Source organism: Apium graveolens, chromosome 9, assembly GCF_009905375.1.
Source record: "Apium graveolens cultivar Ventura chromosome 9, ASM990537v1, whole genome shotgun sequence".
Taxonomy (NCBI): Eukaryota; Viridiplantae; Streptophyta; class Magnoliopsida; order Apiales; family Apiaceae; genus Apium; species Apium graveolens.
Window position 1 is genome coordinate 259326501 of NC_133655.1, and position 22214 is coordinate 259348714.

General features: G+C 33.2%; 1 pseudogene; it reads right to left on the reverse strand.

Annotated features, from left to right (window-relative positions):
- Positions 1-5549: 5549 nt before the first annotated feature.
- Positions 5550-6386, reverse strand: LOC141686203 (nucleobase-ascorbate transporter 6-like; annotated as a pseudogene).
- Between the last annotated feature and the right edge of the window lie 15828 nt (positions 6387-22214).

A 22214-nucleotide genomic window follows, 5' to 3' on the forward strand; every position in this document is an offset into this window, starting at 1 on the left:
TCTCTCTCAGTATAAGGACCAGAAAATTCTTGGTCCTCAGGGATAGGAGCCAAACCTCGTATATATTAGGAAGTATGTCCTTATGCTTAACTCCTATTAGCATATTCATTTCCTCCTACCTCGGGGTAAAGGGGCATCCCGTAAGAGGGGTTAGTGGTCACAACAGTTGAATACTCATACCCAACGGGTTGGGAATTCACAGGTGTATGTAGCTGTTGAAGTTGAGAATTCGTCCCTTGAGAAACCGGGGGGATCGTCCCTTGTGGCTGGGGTTCAGTTGCCCCTACATGGGCTCCTCCCTGGGTGGCGGCATAGGTCGATACGGAGGTATCTCCACTGTTGATGAAATCGTTTGGGTCATCCCAACTGGTGTACCTCTAGGGGCGCTGTTTCCACTCCGTGTTCTCGCCATGGTTGTCGTTCAGGTTTCTTACAGACGATGCCAAATATTATGGATTGAAAACTAAGGTATATTAATTGATGTATTTATTACTAAGGTACATGATCTCAGGGCCTTTAATGGCTGCTCTCATATTTCGTAGCTTATCTCTTCCTTTACGAGATGCCTACGTATTCCATGAGTTAGAGAATCAAGCCAAAAAATGTAGTTCTGATTGGTGGGGGTGAGACCCTTATATAAGTGTTGGGAGTCCTTGAATTGGACTAGATCTAGGAGACTTGGTGGGCAAGTCTCAGAATCAGAATGGACTTTGGAGTCCTAGGAAGTAGGAAGTTGATTCCTTATCCGATTAGGTCCCCTGGAAGCTAATCTACAAGGATGTATATGCCCATTAGGACTCACCTTGATAGCTGATTTCTCCCATATTTAATTAATTACGAAATTAATTAATATTCAGGGTCTTGGGCCTCTTCTAATGGGCTTAACAGCCAGCCCAATTCTAATACAATTAATGCGACATTAATTACGCAATTAGGGTTTATTTTATTCCCTACCAATCATCAATTTAAATTTCAAGTAATCTAAATTGAGCCGGAGGATTAAAACAAATATCTTTTAGAAATTTCATCAAACATGTAAACCCCATAAACAAAATTAATATAATTGTCTCAGTTTAAGAGTTTTTACCTGATTTAATAGAACCTAAATAAAAAAACCTTCATCCAGCATAAATCAGTTACACTGGCATACGTTTCATCCTGCACAAATCAAATAAATTAAACAATTTACACACATATATACAAATATATATAAAAAAGAAGGCGACAAAAATTGGGAGAAAGAAAAAAGTCTAAGAAGGAAAAAGAAAGAAAAAAATATATTAATGATTTTGTATGTCTCGCTATTATTGAAAGAGATCTGAGAATAGTGTATACATCAATATATAAACAGAAGAGAAGCTGGATACACAGAAAATTGAGAGAGAGAAAAAATGAAGAAGGAGAAGAAAAAAGAAGAAAAAATTAATTGACTGTGTGTATCGCCATTCTTGAGAGATAGAATGATTCACAATTTTGAATTTTAAAAATTGATCTGGAATGATGATAAGATACAATTGCTAATTTGCTATCATCATGGAACAATTTAGTTGTAAGTTAATGTGTTACGATGAATATTTATGTAAAAGATCCATGGATATGTGTATCATATAAAGTTTTATGTGTAAAAAATAAAATGGGTCATGGGTAAATTTATGGGTAAATCTTATATGGGCAATAGTAGCCTTTAAGATTATATAGATATTCTATTTACTGTAATTGATAACATATTAATAAGTAAAGAAAATCATTACCTTTAATGTTTAGGGAAATGACAGAGAAAAGATATAAAATCATCGGAAAAAGCTAGTAGTGATACAATGGGATCTAGGGCATCGTCTTGGTTGCACATAAACCGTAAAAATTCTTTATCCAGACCCACTTCTATGTGCCCATCTAGTGTAGGCTTCACCGGCAGCATCACGGGTCCATATTAATTCTCAATCTATCTTATATAATGTTCACACACCAAAAGATAATTAAAAAAACCAATAGTACTTAAACATTCAGACATACATTTCAAGAAAAAACCTACAATATGACATCGTTCGACCTCTATAATAACTAGCATGAAAACCCGTGCGAGGCACGTGTCATCCTCTAGCTCTTCACACAAATTTTTGTATAAGAAATTGACATATATTTCTTAAATAAAGTACAATATGAAGATGAATTCTTTAACCCAATCTATTAGTGTTTAAGCGCTAAAGTTTGTTGTTGTTTTTTTCTTCGCGCCCCATACATATCCACCCATGTCAACGTGAAGTCACTAAATCTTCCTCAACAAACTGCACAGGAGAATTATTATCAGACTTCATCTTAACTGTCACTTACAATATACTACATGTAGAATATACCTAATTACTATAGTTATACATTATAATAAAATGTTGCAGTGAAGTTAAAACATGTGTACAACCAAGAACTAAGTTGTATTTCTCGGTCATTACAGTTTAAAACTTTTAATACAAATCCATTTGTATACTGATGAGATATATCTATACATTATGATATTATGAAATTAGGCATTAAGATTTTTTACCATTATATTGAGCAAAAATTCTCAGATGGGTCATTTGCTAAGAAGTCAAAATGTAGCAGGATAACACATTTGATACCTCACCTGCTTGAAAAAAAGAAATACAGTGGTGGAACCACCTTGAAGACCTTCAATATTGACTATATAAGTTAAACCAGACTGCATAGACTTCAAGTCTCCTAAAAACATTAAAACAAAGGGTAAAGAGATGCATAGGGTGATATGACCTTTATGCTCGATAACACTATGCATCTTCCTCGATAATCTCATTTGTTCCAGTTAACCTCGCTTGTACCATTGAAGGGAGCTTCTACATATGTGGCTATTATCTATACATGTTTTAGTTTTCTATATTTTATTTATTTTCAAGTCAGAAGTACTAACATGTGATTTCAGATCTAGGTTCCTTTTGAAAATTTGGGTGTTAGTGTGTTACTAATCATCTTACATGGCTGAAGAAACTAAGAACACGTTTTTTTCCGATAATGGTGGTGCTATCGAAGGTTGACTAAAAATAGACAAAACAGAGAAAACTAAAATATGTATAGACGAAAACTGCATATATAAAAGTTTCATTAAATGGTCTTTATATAGAGTTTAGTTACCTCCACCTCTTATTTTATAAATTCTTGCCCCAGTTATTTAGAAATATATGTGGGTCTACATAAGAAAATATTTGTCATGGCTGAGGAAATAGAGAAAAAAGTTGGTTCCATGGTGTAGCGGAGATTCTCAAGATGACAATCAAGAGGCATAGGCCTAATAAAAAATGGGTTCTAAATGATAAACGAATTATAGGCACTAAGCAAATGCATGTTCAGCCAATGAGGCACAAGTGGCCATAGAGATTTTGCTCAATTTTTTTAAATTAGAACATTATATTATGTATTACATGTCTCGGTTTCAATACCAATAACACAGGAAAATACATCTGTAAATGTATTTACGTTTTGATTGTTTAGACCAATTAAGCAAAGGTAGTAACAAATAAAAGCGTACATGAAATATACCACTTAGATAAAACTATTATGGCTAAAAAAGCGAAGGCCTTTTATTTTGGAGGGGGGTTGAATTAACTGTATGTTTGAGAGTTGGGAATACCTAAATAAGGTAAATATATGATTATCGATATGACAAACTTATTGTATAAATATTCTTAGTTAAAATTAAATCCATTTTTTTTAAAATTTAATTTGACATCTACACCCTCTTTGTTATAACATGAGTGATTAAAGGTTAAGTGGAAAATGTGTTTTTACTTCTCTGAGTAATAAGGTCTATCCATTAATTTGATAGAGTAACAAAAGAGGTTTATAGGTACTGGACATACTATAAAAATACTTTACGCTAAATATTTTTGAAAACCAGAAGTATACTGCCATCAAACCATGCACCATATTCTGGAATAAAATTGTGTATAATAAATACATAATTGAAGTCTTACTTCCTTCATATCCTAAATTACTTAGGCAACAACTCATATAGATATAAATCTGGAATCAAATTGGATTGGTTGATTCTTAGATGTTTAAATAATTATGTTATCTCTAGGTAGCATATCATAGATTTTGAATAAACTCTTGTTTAATTTTTGGTGAACATTAACACAAAAAATGTTGAAGTTCTTTACGCATATATGCGTGTAATTTCAAGTTAATGTTGGGGATTGATCCACGCATAAATCATGTGCACAAGCCCTTGTTTGATGTATATTCTGATTAAATAATAAAATAGCTGAACGACACTAAAATACACCTAGTAGCCTGGTTTTTGTACGTCTCAATCTACTGATGTAAACTTTCTAAGATACATACCAAGTGAGTATTTGTCATATGAATGTATATAATAAGAAGCGGGTAGGAAGTGACACGGCCAGAAATATACAAACATTCTTACTAACTCGAAAGGTGAATCAACATAATATAAAAACAAATAAGGATTTAATTTGACAAGGATCTACAATAAAGTTGCTAAAAAGTAACTTTTTTACCGTGGTAATGATACGGGAAAATGATCATGGCATTAGTACAAATGGTGTATGAAATAAATACCTCTGGCACTTTCTACCTTACATCAACATGCATTTAAACCTCGATGGACTTCTTTCCCCACGGAGCAACATTTATAGACCCCTGCAAGGCACTGCTCCTGTTTTTACCCAAAAAAAAGAAAAGAAAAATCATTAAAGTTTTAAATGTGAGTAAAAAAGTAACAGACTTAGGATAAGAGCATAGATTACCAACACATACACATAAATGTGTTACTAAATTAATTAGTTATAAGACTTTGAAAGAAACTTCATATTTAATTAGTTTTTTAATAGTGTGGTGTATTCAAATTGTAAATTGTGTATTCACATAACTGTTAAAATACGTTAGTAGATTGCACGTGATGTTAGTATAGTCTGACACATTGTCCTTATATGAAAGCACAAAAGTAGGAGAGTTACTATTATATGTCAGCTGGTTATTTTTTTAACTGCTAACTTGAGGCTGAAATTATAGCTCAAAATTGGTGTGATAAGTAACTTTACTTACTAAGCTCGTATGTATTTTTATAAGCCCATTTCGATTTTCTTAACAAACCGAATAGTTCTTTTTCGAGTGAAAACAACAAACTAAATAAAATTGTTCATGCCATTGCATTACAATTTGCTATTGTAATGTTAGCAGGAGATATGCAAATCAGGAGGTCAATAGGTAGGATACTGGATGACCATTTTGCATGCCATGTATATCAGGTATTTCATCTCACTACAAATTCAAAATTTTATATTCCTCACCGAGTCGCTGCCACAGAAATATTGCATAATATTGGGAAAAATATATATATCTACCAGACATACATATGTGGACAAACAGTATAAATTAGACAACTATAAGTACCTTCAGGAGCTATGACAAGAAATGGGGAAAGTAATGTGAAGCTGATCCTTAGTTTTCATAAAATGGCTATTTAGAAGGAACATCATGTGTGATTAAATAGCCATCCTTCTAAATTTGAATTGGGTGAATCAAACAGATGAAAAATACTTACTGATATTAAAGGGTAGTGAATCGAATTACTCACTTTGCACATTAGTTTATAGGACTGGAGCTTGTCCCACCAGTGTGTACCTCTATATTTTTTGATTGAACTATCCTTTTTATCTGACATGCTATCGAGAAAATATGCTACAATTCCAACAATGTGAGTGTCGAACTGGAATGAGACATTAACTATGTCTTCGAACTACAGAATCAAAAGAGAAACAATTTTTAGTATCTGCAATTTTCAAAATCTTAGTGAAGATATTTTATTTTCTGCCCAGGACCCGATCATGTGAACATGACCATATCCTTTTATTGTGGTTACTCGTTGAAATATTGGGCAATGGAGATTCCTCAACATACTGAGAAGCCAATGATAAATTTTGTCCTCAAACTCAAGGATGTCAAGGTTATATAATTGAAGAAAACTCAAACCTACCTCACCTGCTACACGATTAAAAGATTGACCATTTATATTTCTAGATTTTAGAAAATGGATCCTAAACATATCATTATTACTTTTTTCTGTAACATGAACCTACCAAAAAAGCAAAGAAAAGATAATAAAATGCAGCAAATATTGGAAATGGAATAGAAGCAAATATTATAACGCGCCTAACAAGTAATAATAAACTACACATAGAAAACATAATTTATAAGTTTTGACGTGGACATAGAAGCTTACCCAGGATGGAAGAGAAGATCATAATTCAAGCAGATATCTGTACAACTCTTTAATTTCTAACCCAGGTTAATGTTAAAAGACCAGTATTCTCTCTACAAACAAAACACGCCTCGACTAATAAATATATGGTGCCCATAGGCAATAATTATAAACATGATCATGCAGGAAAAGATTGTGAGGTGGCATATATTGATACTGAAGATCCATGTCTAGTCCTAAATATCCCCAAAAAAAAGTCTAATTACTTGATAAAATTATAAAGATTTCAGTATTAAGATCATTAAATAGTTACCAGGATATCATGTGTAGTCCTTTTCAGGTTTTCTACTTTTAAAAAGAATATTATGTTCAAAAGAGTGTGTTTTTCCAAGATCAAGCTTAAGCAAATTATCAGTTTTACATTGCAGATGTGTTGTTAGGTACATTGCACCTTTGTCAAGAAAGGTCACACATCTGGCCCTGATATGTTCACTTCTTCAAAGTAAAATAGGATACCTGTTTCCAAACTCTTATATTCTTAATTTATTTGTTTTAAGCATGCTTGTAGATCTTTGTGTTATTTATGTTTGCATAGGTGGAGAAGAAAGGACATAAGCACTATAAGGATATGATCTAATTAAAGGAAAATTCAGTAAAATTAAAATCATAAGATCTATAAAATACCTGCCAACCCAAAGCACGGCTAAAACCAGAACGTGGAAAGTGAGTCGCACTTGCACATCATGCTACTGCAATAAAGGCAATACTTGACTGCATATACCTAAAAAAGGATGTTCAAGTCAATAACACTGAATTAAACACTTAGGTTAAGATTTATTAATGGGTGAAAGTTAGGGTGGTGGGTTCACATTATTATTAAACCAAAAATATATTAGGTCTACAAAGGTTCTTGCAATCTCACAAGGTCTAGATGTTGTCTGAGAAACACATTCAAAAGATTCACTATACCCACCACACTTATGAAAAATATATTATGTTGATAAGATTAATAAATTAAATATGATACTGAAACTGGGTACAACCGTTGCGATTTTATTTTTTGCACATCCCACACAATAAAGGTGTAATAGTTCAATGGGTTAGGAGAAATTAAAGACTATTGAGGTTTGTATGGTGAAATCTGACAGGCGCTTGGCCATGATGAATATATAATAGGGGTAGGAGGGGTTGCACCACAATGATAAAATATAACAAAAAAGTCATCAGGGCAAGCATCTGCCAAACGTGTCATATCTCGACAGTTAATTAATAACAAATTTGTCAAAAATATTATTTTTCAGGAACTCATAAATAATAGGAATTCATGTGTCCAATCCAAATTTGCAATAATTTTACCAAGAATTTTGTCTAGCTTGAAATATTTGATAACCCAACCAACCAATCAGTGTTAAATGTCACTTAATATATTTATCTTTCAAGAGCGTACAAGTTGTGTCTTATATAGATTTAGGATTTTTATATATTTTCAAAGTTTTCCATTTGACCTGGACATGATAGAGTATATAATATAGTATATATTGCTTCACATTTAGATTTAAAAAACAATGTGGCTATATTTGCTTCTTTTTTATATAACTGAGAATCATACATAAAGCATTTTAATCTGTTTGCCAATGCAATACCTTTACTGAAGAAGTAGGGACACTAAAAAATAACCTTATCTATCATCCACAATATTTGGCCCATTCCATATCGACAACAATCACAGGCTACCTAACACCAATTTATTCATAATCTATCTATTCATAAACAATCGTTATTTCACAAAGCCAAATCATGTAGCCTTACCAACAAACGTGAAAGAGACACACTTACACACATGGCACAACTGTTGGGATGACAAAGCGAAATTAAGCGATAGAAAAATAAGCAAAATAAGAAAAAAAGAAAGATTTAAAGCATAAATTTATTACCTGGGGAAAAGGGTATGATTGAGCTATTCAGCCACACTCACACAATTGGCTTACACAATACACACTAAAAGCTTGATTATCAAGTTCTGATCTCTAAAACCTCGTTGATGAAATTACACAAAAATTTAATGAAACTGAGTATGATCCGTCGGAGGAATAGAATGGGAAGGGTCATGACTTATGGGGCTGAGGCTGACAATGTAAATTAGAATGACTGGGGGAAATTATGTCTTTCTATAGGGAATAAAATGTCTCAAGATTTTTTAGGGAATGAAATGTCTCAATATTATTGGCCCATGTTGGGCTATTAATAATATAATAGATGAGAATAATGTGAGGAAGACCTTCGTATATCTTTTATGGTATCTGGAAACAAAGACGGCCAGGCCAAAAAAATTCTTTTGGAGTCCTACTCAGCAGCAGGACCCCAAAGATCTATTCATAGTTATAATTATTAAAGCAAGTAGATTTCTTTTTTAAGGTCCTGTAAATCAAAACAAATTAAAATAAGTAGCATATATATTATATACATACACATATATGAACATATATAAACACATAAATATAAAAATTAACCAAACTATCTTTAACCAAACTCCTTCATTCAACTTCATGATGCTTCTGTAAACTTCCATACCATTCTTTGTAAAGCAGATGAAGTAGTAAAATGTAAGAAGTACTCGACATGTATATCACATAACTATATTTTATATAACGTGAAAAATATCCTCGCACTAATACAAAAGCAGCAGCTCCATCGTTGGTGATATATAAAGTACACCATGACTACACTGCCAGTTAGTGAAATACCGATAAGAAAAGTAGAAAAGCATAAAATAAATAATCTCCAAACAAATCCTTTTTAATTTTAATAATTGTAACTACATAAACACACACAAACAAATATTACCAGTAAAATGTGAAGAAGAAGATGATGCTTTTCTATTTTTTCTATGACACTTAACCAAACCAAATAGGTGTCCAGTTCATTCACCAGTACTATAAATTGATTCACTTTCTGCACTAATCAAAGAAAAATAAGTATGTAATAGGATTAAGTAAATAAAGAATTTGAAGGTTTTTCCAAACTAACATATATATAAATAAATATACACACACATACCTCAATTAACACTTTTTCAATGATTCAGGGTTCATCATCGTGTCTTATCTGCACAAATAAAAAAATATGAGTAAACGAATATATACAAACATCAAAGCAGAAAACATGAAAAATTGAGATATATGGGAAAAAATGGAAATTAATTAAAAATAAGATAATGAATTGAAGTTGTGGATGAGTATTATAGAATAAAAAAGATACATAAGAATTCGAATTTTGAATTTTAATTATGAGCGATGATAAAGTAGGTTGATTTCACATGTAAATAGGATCAATCAATTAAGATCAATCGAAATGATAATGGGTTAATGGGTTATAATGGATTTAAATGTGAAAGGTCCACATATATGTGTATAATATAAAGTTTTATGTGTAAAAAAATAAAATGGATCATGGGTCATCGGTAAATTTCTGGGTAAATATTATATGGGCAATAGTAGCCTTTAAGATTATATAAATAATACACATTGATAAATAATCAGCTTGTATTTGATATACATTAGACACTGTACAACATTTACAAATAATAAAATAACTAATAATATTATAATTGCATGATGCATAAAAAAATTCTAGAAAATGACCCGTGCCTCGCACGGGTTATTATGCTAGTTATATTTTTAATACATAACTTGTATATATAATCCTTGTGATTCACGGTTGTTAAATTATAGTTTAAATATATTGGGTGCTGGCCTTAAATATCATTTTGGAGTTAAAATGGTTTAAAATGACACTTTTGAAAATAATGGCCCAAAATGTCATTTTATAACTTCATTTCGTTCAACATTTTTGGGTAACACTACTTCGTTTCACGTGTTGCTTATTTCAATTTTTTTATTCTCTAACTAACAAAACACAAGACTGTAGACCGTCTTGGTTAGCTTTTTTGAAAATGAAATGGGCGCTGGAGGACTAAGTGACGCTAAGAACCAAAACACAACATCATGTAGCCTTTTGACCTAAAAATACTAATTCATCTAGCGTTTTACACATATATTTTATTTTAAAAAATAATTTTTAACCCAAATAAAAAATTGTTAAACCCAACAATCATAAAAAATTATTTTAAACTATTTCTAAAACCCAAAAGGGGATTTTTGAACCCTAAAATGTTAAAAAAATATTAAATTAAGTTAGAGCATCTCCAACCATGAAGAACCCTTAGCTAAAAACTGAGTTGGCATACCAAAAATATAAAATATAGTCAACCTCCCATGGATGGCTATATTTGTCGATCCACTACAGGCCTGTAAGAAATCTGAAGGAAGATTACACATCAGTTATTACTATATTAAAGTGATATATTCTATTTATAAACATCTAAAATATTAATAACATACTAATTTTCAATTATAGCCGACCAATATAGCCAATACCATTGAAGCAAAATATCTTACAGGTTCAACAAATTTTACATAATGTCTTACAAGTCCAATTTAGCCAACCATTAAAGCCAACCTCATTGGAGATGCTCTTACACCTTAAATTTTAAAACTATTTAATTTAAAGTTTACATTTTTTGCTTCCGAGATCCTAAATCCTCGCTTACATGAGGGTTTATGCTCTAGGGCCCTAAACCCTAAACTCTAAATTAGTGTATGTTTTATTAAATCAAATTTTTAATATTGCAAAAATACAAAAGGGGATTGATGAACCCTAAAATGTTAAAAATAGTTAAATTATGGTATACTATTAAATTTTAAAAATATTAAATATAAGAAACACGTAAAAAATGTAACATTAAATGATGTTTTCAAGCCACTGAACAATAAACTAAAAGAAACTCATAATAACAAAATACAAAAAATGACTATAACGTTACTTCAAGCAACGTTATGCAATTAAAAAAAGAAAAAGAACAAAACGCTACATTGTGTAGCGTTTTGGGTTATTTTCCAAATGCTACACGATATAAAGTGGTGAGTTGACATTACGGGCCTTAATTTCCAGAAGTGACATTTTGGATCATTTTTCATCCAAAAATGATATTTTGGTCCATTTCTCTAATATATTGATGGTGGCATTCGAACCTTATACCCCTTAAATAATAATTTTTAAATAATATTAAACGGTTATCATCAATTTGATATGACGAATCTGAATTGAATGAGCAGAGGATCAACAACCGAAATTTTAATGTTTCATCTTTAATATGATATATAGATAGATTAATTTTGTGTATATAACTTTTATTATTTAATTATACATAAATAACTATAATATATTTACATAAATATATTTGAAAATATTGCATTATTTAAAATAAATGAAAAATTCACGATCTTACTTTTGAATTAGAGTTCAATTTGAGTGAAAAATTAAGAAAATTGATATTTTAACCATTTATAATATGATAACTATATTTTCTTACATTTTATTTTTCAGTTAATTTGTTATATTTTTACATATTTTTGACTGATTTGATCAATTTTTATTGATTATTGACTAATTTTTATAAAAGATCAATTTTGACCTGCCTTTTGTATAATTGAGTCAATTAGTCACCATCTAACATTATTATACAATTAATTGCTGACAAATAAAGGTTCATTTAGTTTAGAGAAGTAGTAAATTTCCCCGAGTAACTCTATCCCGGAATACCCCCCACAATAGTTGTAGTTAAATATCAATATGACATGCTGTTGTGAAAGGAGTATCAATTAAATCAAATACAATATCGTGCTACTGCGGTTAGGGTACCATGGAAAGAGTATTACTTAAATACGTTATAAAAATTCTCAAAATCATATTTTATTGGACACACGCTAAACAAAAATAATAATTTTGGAGCAACGCCGAAACAAGTACATATGACTTGTCTAACGTAAAACAGAGACACGTGAAGTCCAAATCTTTTAATTGTTTGAAAATGAAGATAATATAAATTTTAATCATCTGCTTCAAGACCCGAGTCTTGTCATTCTGTCTCTTGACTTCACCTGCTCAGCTCCTGAATGTCAAGAATAATCGAGGATAACTTATATCCCTTAATTATCTCCAGTATATTAATTAGCAGATATGTTTGTTATGTCCTGTGTGATCTTCCGACTCTAGGTGTAGGTATAATAGACAACTGTATATTTCACATTGTTTCCTTATTTTGTATAACTAACCTAGTCAATCATATATCTTGTACACCTATATAAGCTACAACAGATGAATGAAATCATATGTTTATATCACCAATCTTTGTTATGGTATTAAGAGTCTGATCCTAACCTGATCAAATATATTACCATTCCCTTTTTCCCTTCTGTCGGCTCTTCTCTTCATCATGCAACTGATTCACATACCATTTCCAATCGTGACGAACCAAGTAAACCCCTCATAATGATCAATGTCAATTCAATTGTCAAGCTTACAACATTAAACTACTTACTATGAAAATCCCAACTTAGCTCTTCTTGTTGGCTACGATCTTCACCACTTCATTGATGACAAAAGTATCAAACCTACTGCCCCTATCTCAGATGTTGCAGGAAAATCCACCGTCAATCCAACCTACAATACTTGGATATGACAAGATAAACTTTTATTGATGCTCTGAAAGGAACTCTTTCTCCCTCCTTGGTTCGCTCATCACTCGAGCCTCCACCTCCAAGGAGGCTTGGGACATCCTAGCCAATACATATTCTCTCCTATCTCGCGGACATGTTAAACAACTCAAGTTTAAACTCAAAAATCTCACCAAAGGTTCCACTCCTATCTCTGAGTATATGCAAAAAATAAAGAGTATTAATGATGAGCTTGCTATGTTTGGGACCATCGTCCCTCAAGAAGATGTCACAAACAAGATTATTGATGGTCTTGACTCTCGCTATCAATCTGTTGTTGATGTTGTCCATGCTAGAGATAATCCAATCTCTTTAAAGAGTTACATGAAAAGTTAATCAACAAACAACTGTCTATCCAAACTGTTGAAGCTGCACTCTCACCTGTTTTTCCAGCCACATCCAACCCTACTTATACTCGCACACCTTATAACATAAACTATTAATCCAAAGCCACCACCCAAAATCAAACTATCAACCAGAACCCCAAAAATTCCTTTAAAGGTCATTTTCATTGGTGTAATATTATTGATCATACTCTCACATATTGCCCCACTTTTAAGGACCTTCATCCATCAATACATATTCCATGTCATCGTCGTCCTAACAATCAATCCTCATAAGTTAATAATATTTTTACCACCACCTCTGCACCACCCACTTGGCTTCTTGAAAGCGGCGCTTCCCACCATGTTTCCACCAACCTTGCAAACCTTTCACTTCACTATGCTTATGATGGCACAGATAAAATTATTATAGGCGATGGCTCAGGAATTTCTATCTCTCATACTGGTTTAACACATCTCTCATCTCCTAAAAAAAAATCCATTTCTAATATTATTTGTGTACCATCGATGCATAAAAATATCATTTCAATTTCTAAATTTTGTCTTGATAATAATGCCACTGTTGAGTTCTCGCCCTCTTCGTTTTATATTAAGGATCTTTAAACAGGGGCATCACTTCTAAATGGACCAACTAAAGATGGGGTATACCAGTGGCCTATGTCTCATGCATCTCCCCGAGTCTACATCACCGCCAATAAAACCAGTGATATACATCATCACTTTGGTCATCCGTCATTTCCTGTTTTAAAGCATTTGATTTCACATTTAAATATTTCCAATGTTAAGAACATTCCTTTTAATTCTTGCTGCATCAATAAAAGTCATAAACTCTCTTTTGGTGCATCTTTTCTTATTACTACGACTCCTCTTGAAGTTATTTTTTAGTGATGTAGGGTCCTCTCCTATCTACTCCCTTGATGGATATAAGTGCTATATTAAATTTGTTGATCACTTCACAAAATACATATGGCTTTATTGTTAGGTAATTAATTACACACGGGGGGGGGGGGGTGAATGTGTTTTTGTGTTTTAATGCTTTTCTTGAACTATTTAGGTTGTGAACAAAGTAAATAAAATCTTGTAGTGAAATATTTTCATGCAGAAATAAAACATGCAGTAATAAAGAACACGGATATTTCAAAACTCACTTAATTTTATATTAAAATTAAGAATGTTTTGCTACAAAATTTCTAGGCTCTTTGTTGATAAAGAGCTTAGCTTCTATCTTGAGAGAATACAAGAATTCCAGATCTAATTGTTACATCTAACAAAGGACCAGTGTTAACTTTATAACTCAGTTAACTTCTGGTTTACACAGTGTATAATAAGACATTCTTTTTACTTTAGTATACTGTCACTTATCATTTCCATTTTAGGAAAAGTGTATCTTCCATTTCTGGCTTAACATATCTTTGCACACTGTGTTGACTTTGATCTTCCTCTGTCAGTTAATCTTCACCATTGATCTTACACACTCTTCAAGCTGCTTTTTGTAGACTTGTCAATCCAGCTGGTTGGATTGTTTATTGATTGTTAATCTTGGATATTGAACTGGTCTGCAATTTTGTACTTTGAGATTTTACCTTGAGATCTCCAGTTTAGTCTATAGAGAACTTGACATCTTGATAAGTATATTGGCTTATCGAGATCTCTAGTACTTTATAGTTAATTTGACTTGTAGAGGTCTCTCAATTCTCTATAAGAGAATTTGGCTTGTCGAGGTCTCTAGTCTTAATATCTTCACTTTGACTTATCGGTATCTCTGAGTTATCTAGTCACTTATTGACTTGTCGATAACTCAGAAATCTCTAGTCAAATTTGACTTGTCGATATCTCAAAGTTCTCTAGTGAATTTTGACTTATTGATATCTCTGAGTTCTCTAGTAGAATTTGACTTATCGATAACTCAGAGTTCTCTAATGAATGTTGACTTGTCGATAACTCCGAGTTCTCTAGTGAAGAAATGACTTGTCGATATCTCCAATCTTCATGTCTTCAATTTGACTTATCGATATCTATGAGTTCTCTAGTAGCTTTCTTGAGTTCTCTATAAGTCATTCTGGAGTTCTCAAATGACTTCTCTATAACACCAAATATGTGACTTGTAGAGATTTTGACTTAGAATATTTTTCCTAAAATAGATTTATTCAACTTCAAGCTTCTTCATAATTCTTCTGAGGCATGATCTTTGTTAGGTCCAAAGGTATCGTAGAAGGGGGGGTTGAATACGATACCACTAATTAATTCCGATTCAAAACAAGTTCTTAGTTTATACTGGAAAGTAAAAACACAACACAATTCAAGGAATATATTTCGATTGATATAAACCTTAATGTTGCTACAATCTAATCAATTGATTAGCTTCTACAGAAATTTCAACAGCATAACAGTACAGTTACAAAGCAATTAATATGAACTTGAATGCTCCGTAATGCTCTCCATAAAAGCTTCTCAGTTTGCTGGTGAAGAATTCTCTCTTCAATAATTGCTGAGATTTCTCTTTTATTGTAGACTTAAAACCAATTTCAATACATGGCTTCTTCTGGTCCAAGCATTCTAATTTGCTGCATTTCAAAATAACCCAAGTCCCTAGTAGTCAAATTTGCATTCCTTCTTAATAGTCGAATTTGACCTTGATGAAATTCGACTAGTTGAATATAGAAGTCGAATTTTATACATGTGTAGCACTTGGAGAATATTCTAATTAAGTAGAAGTCAATTTTGGAGAAGTCAGAAATCGACTAGTAGAATAACATTCCACTAGTTGATTTTCCACTAGGCGACTTCATACAAGTCGAATTCTACTAGTTGAAAATCAACTTCTATGCCTTAAAATATTTTCACTCCTTCTTCTTTTCTTCAATTCTGAATACATTCTTTTGTATGATCTTGAATTCACTTAACGCTTCTTTTGTAGACTTGAATGATCAATCCTGAAATGCTGACGCTTAGTGCACTGGTCTGGTTCACAAACGACTAGCCCTGGATTGAATATCCTTATCCTTTCTGATTGTTCCTTGTTAATGAATTCTGACTTGAGTTCTATCGATTGTTTTCCACTGGAATCACTTGATTTCTATACTTGAATCTTCAACTGTATTAAAACAACAAGTCTTCTGATTGTTTATTCTTTATTGAGGCCTGATCACTGAATGATCTTCTTTCTATGACTTCAAATGGACTTGCACTTGTAATACTGTGTTCTGACTCTTGTATGTGTCTGATCATTCTTCTTTTGGATTCCTGTGTTACATAGTTAATATTATTTACTAGTTTCTTGTCCTAAGTTGAGTTATATCATTTCATTATCCATTATAGTACATCATGCTTTACAATCTCCCCCTATTTGATTGTTAGAGTTCGACAAGCAAATCTTTAAGGATAACTCAACTGACAACAAGAAAAAGTAAGTGCCGAAAACAGTAAATAATATTAAATGCATTCTGGAACATATATACATTTCCAGATTTCTATTTACATGATATTTCAAAGACATTAACTGTTCCTCTGGTCTGAACAGATGTTCTATTTTTCCTTTGCCTTTGACTTCATTTCAGCTTTGTCCTTTTGACTTGCTGCTTTCCCTGGGATTGTTGATTCACATTTCTTGATTGCTCTGGATTTTCTGCTTTGAATCCTCTGCTGTATTTGTGAAATTCTTAGCTTGACTAAGTCTCTTGCTTTGACTAATAGTGCGTTGATTGGTTCCGGTTCTTCAAGCCTCTTGAGTAACACCTTGAGATATGAAATATTTTGCATTTTCCTTACAACATCAAATAGGATAGAAGATTTCTTAGACAAAACAAAGACAATTATTCTCTTAGGAAAATCTTGCACCCTTTTTGTGTTGTTGATTCGTTCCATATCAAGTCTGCTTCTCAGTCTGTCCTGATTGGCTTTAGAGCAAGCTTGTCATTTTTGCATGTGGATAACTGAATATCTTTCAACACTTCTCTTATGCATTCAGAACGGCTATCTTCAAAACTAGAGATATGTATCTTAGAAACTGCTTGAGAAGTTCTGATTACGTACTTCAGTTCCCCATCTTCAATACAAGTCTTGGGCTCACTCTCCCCCAGAAGTTCATCCTCTATTATGGTTTTGCCATCCGCTCTTCTAACCCAAACTATTTCATCGTAAGCTCGAGTAGTCTTTCTCATGCCTATTTCACTGTCTTCCATCTTCAGATTTAACCTTGTAGCATAGATAATCTCAACAGCTTCAAGATCTAGAGCAGATCTTCTTTCTTTCTTTCCCCTTAGTCTGCTTTCAATGTACATTAACATACTGTAAGGAGTTCCCGTCAAATGTGTTTCAGTGAGAGTCAGATTCTGTAAAGATCTTCCATAGTAGTATTTGACACAATATGGTAAGTCAAACGCTTCCGCTGAATACTCTCTCAAAGCTTCATGCATACGTTCCCATAGCAGTTCATTGATAGGTCCTCCTGATGTGATAATTTTGTGCTTGAGGATAAACAACTCAACGACATTCATCTTCTTGAACATTCTTGTTGACAGCTTCAGAGCTCTTTGATCTATTAGGTTCACATACATAACCCAGCCCTTCTTCAGTTTAGACACAGAAACACTAGAAACTCTTTCATCAAACTTCCTGTAGAACTCATGGATATCTGGATATTTCTGTCTATATTCTTTGATGATGTCCATTATCTTTCTATCATCATTCTTATCCAAGTTCTTCTCCTTACCTTTGAAGCTTGCTCTAGCTTCATCCCACCTGGGACCTGTTTGGTTACGAATATCTTCCTCCCTAGCAATTCTGGCTTTCCTCTCACTAATTCTTTGTCTTCTTAGCCTTTTCCTGATCATAAACTCTTTAGCCTCTTCAACATTGTCATTGATAATTTCATTTATCCTGTTCATTAGGCAATCATCACTGAAAGCATCTTCATCTGCAAATTCCTCCTCTTCATCAATAATTTCAGCATCTGCAACTCCCGGTTCAAATATTTCACCTTCTTCAAGTTCATGTTCCATATGATCTTTATCACTTTGTGCAGTAGCTTCCATGTCAGGATTGAATACTTCTTCTCCGGCTACCACAGCTTCAACTGGCTTGCTTTCCTTGAATGGATTAGTAGACATATTAGCATCCGGATTCTTTGAACTCCTGAAATGAACTAGTTCTTCCTCCTCCTTTGTATCCTTAGACTCTTATGTAACATTTACTGGATCTTTCATTTCAAACTCCACAACTTTAGCCTTGCCTTTATCAACTGACTTCTTTTCTGCCTCCAGAACTACTTTTTCTTGAAATCCTCCTAACTTCTCCCCCTCAGTTGGGTTATCCTTCTGAAGTGAACTGGAAAAAGATTTAGAGCACATTTGTCCTTCCATAAAAGCTAGCCGAAAACCAGAAGCAGCAGAGTTAAAGGCTTGTTGATCTTTCATTAGTTTGAGTTTTGCCTGCAACTGTGCAATCTCTGCTTGAAGAGAGGCAATAGTAGCATCACGCTTGGCAAGTTCGTCATGAAATTGTTTATCCCTGATGTCCATAACTTGATAAAATTCTTTGTCTCTCTTCTCAAGCACAGTTAGAAATTGTTGATCCCGTTGTTTGAGAGTATCATGAAATTCAGTAATAGTAACATAGTTTGTAAGATGTGGTGCATTTTAGATGGTAGGTGTCTCACAAGGCTCCTCTCGAAGTGTTTCGCTCATCGCTCTTTCACTCGGTTTGGGGACAGGGGTGTCAATCAACCTCACGGTTTGTGTTTCACTCCTCTCAATGCTCCGAGCTTCCGAGGTACCTGCAAGTGAAATCACCTTAGCCATCCTTAAGGAGGTCTGTGGTGGTGCAATGGGAGTTCGCAATTCCTGGTCCTTGTCAAAGACAAGTTTCCTGTCATCAGTAGATGACCTTTCCAGAGCTGGAATTTGTGGGAGAGTCACTGAAGTCTTCATATGTGGGATCAGACTTTCAGTTGCCTCAGGTATTGGTAACAATACCTTATCCATAGGCTCACCAGGGATATCTGGGTCATTACTAGTGGATTGTTGTTCCTTTAAAGGATCATTGACAGAGGAGTCCAACTGTAAGATATGTGGCTCCCCTGCTTCCGTCAATTCTTTGGATGTGTGTGCACCCTCACTGTGAATATGAATATCTGAGGTCAAGTTTGGTGGTGGTGACACTCTTTCATATGCCGTGGCCGACGGGCGAATTTCAATAGACATACCTTGTTGAGAAGGTACATCCAGAGACTGTTTGATTACCTTTTCAGCCATTACATCCTTTTGAGAGAATGTATGGGAGCTGTCAGATACCTCTGATTGGATACGACTTTTCTTCATTTGAGGTAGAGCTGAGGGTTCTCTCATATAATCTCCCTTATTTGCTGCTGTGTCAGCAGTTTTTCCCTCATCCTCACTGGCTCCTTTTCTCTTCAGGTTTTTGGTAGAGGAAAGTGTAAATTTAGTGTTTGGAGGTGGAGTGAGGTTATGAATCTGGAGGTTTTCAGATCCAATACTCCTTGTTGGATAATCACCAAGTGATTGAAATGGATGTGCAGAGTCAAATTTTAGAGCTTCAATAGAAATCAAATCATCAAATCCAGTATTGGAGAATTGGGAGTAGTTACCTCCGGACATACCTGGCCTGTATGATTGAACATGGGTGTTTTGAGGAATGTTCTGAGTATGTGAACTATGGACACTTCCTTCTTGATTTTCCTCAGGTTGAACATGTTGTTGTTCTGCATCAAAAGCTGCAACTGGATCTTGATCCATGTGTTCTTGTGCCTGAATTTCCTCATTCCTTGCTATTATGTCAGCTTCAATCTGCACAAAACTCTCTGTTAAGTAAGGAGTCAAAAAGACATTAGGTATACCCCCATTGTTGTTTAGATAATTTCTCTTGTTTTTTAATCGAACAACAACAGTGGTAGGCATGACAGGAGGATTGACAGGCTCGACATTAGGGAGGAAGTTCCTTTGTTCCTCTGAAAGTATGGAGTTAAGCACAATCTGTAGAAAGCGAGGATATACTGTAAACTTGATGGTCTTCTGAGTGTTAATGTGTTGTTGTAGCTTCTTCATCATGAGACGACCATAGTTGATTCGAAGATTATTGGCCACGGAAAAAACAATTTTCTGAACCAACCCAGAGACAGGCACCCAACTGCTTATCTTCGAAGAGAACACTTGAGATATAACCCCGAAGAACAAGTTCCATTCCTTGGGTAGATGTGACCTGTAGAACTTTGCAGGTAGCTAACCATTTTCCAAAGTTGCTTGAATTGTAACAAAAAAGTCGAACAATATCGAGGAATCAGGAACATCAACAAAGTTATCTCATGGAAGGTGTAGATGCTCATTCAGATCGTCTTCAGAAATCCCGATCACATCTTCACCAAAAATAAATTATATCCCAAGCTGATCACCCTCATTAGATATATAAGAATTCTGTGTGACCTGCTAAATTAAATCAGAGTTAATCTGCACATTAGCTGTCAGGGCATATCGCACAATAGAATGTTCATTTAAGAAAATAATCCATTTTTGAAATATTCCAGTTTTTCTCAAATCATTTCCTAAAATAGAAACAAAATTAGTTTTCTTAATTTCAAAATTATTTGCCATTTTTATTTAAAATAAAATGAGAAATAATCTTAAACACAAAAGAAATTAATTTTATTTAAATTTAACTGGAGATTTGAAAAACTTTTCTCTTAGAACCCTCACACCAAACACAGCCTAGGTTATCGACACAACAGATTTTACAGAAAAAAACCCTTTTCTAAAACTAGAAATCGAATGCTTGGATCTCCTAATTCAACCGGTGAAAACTTGTGAGTATACTGTCTAAAGAACCGCAATGGATTCAACATCAATAATCTAAAATTTTAGAAAATTTTGCCAGAGTTCTGTGAAGAAATCGATTACTGAAAATTTGAAACTCCTGAATCCTCCTTTGTTGTGAAATCGATTAGTTTGTGTGTATATCTGAGAAAGTAAACTGTTAAGGCAGATGAATATATATAGATTATTTTTTGACTAGTGGGAAATTGACTAGTATCCTACTAGTCGATTTTTCTTCTAGTCGAAAATTTAGTAGTCGAAGAGTTGCCAATGGGAAGAAAAATGACTTAGCCAAAATATATACTGAAAACAGCTAGTCGATTTTCTTAGAAAATCAACTAGTCGAAAATTTCCCAGCCACTAGTCAATTTTTATACAGCCACTAGTCGAAATTTGGACTTGCTGTACTTAGAAAATTTATGATTATTCTAAATCACTTCTCCCCCTAAGTGCAACAATAAATTTTCCCAAAAATTAGAAAATTGAATTTCCTAATTTTTAGTACTTAACTACTAATTATCACAAATAATATTTGTTCATTATTAAATATAAATCATTTACCGATAAATATTAATAAATTCTAAATATAACTTATGCTCCATAAAAATCCCATAATAATTATTTAATAATTACAATACTTATCATTTATTGATAATGCCATAATTATAAACAATATTATGCTTCAAAAATCATAATATTCATTCTAAAATTATGAAAATTACCATTGATTAATAATCACCATTATTCAGAACAATATTATGTTGGTAATACATAAACAATGAATATTTGCTAAATAAAATTCACAAACCCTCAAAGCATCATCACATAAATTTGTAAATTTTATCCCAATCAAATTGCATTTGTTAATTTCCAATCAATTGGACAAATTTAACATGCCAAGTTCACTAACTAACTTGGTGAATGTTGCCTCATCAAGTGGCTTTGTGAAAATTTCTGCAATTTGATCAGCTGTGGGAACATATTGAAGTTCCACAGTACCATTCATTATATGTTCTCTTATAAAATGATACCTGATGTTAATATGCTTGGTCCTCGAGTGCTGAACTGGATTGTTTGAGATAGCTATAGCACTTGTATTGTCACAGAAGATGGGAATATGATCCAGATCAATTCCATAGTCCTTGAGTTGATTTCTCATCCAAAGTAATTGAGCACAACAGCTTCCAGCAGCAATATATTCAGC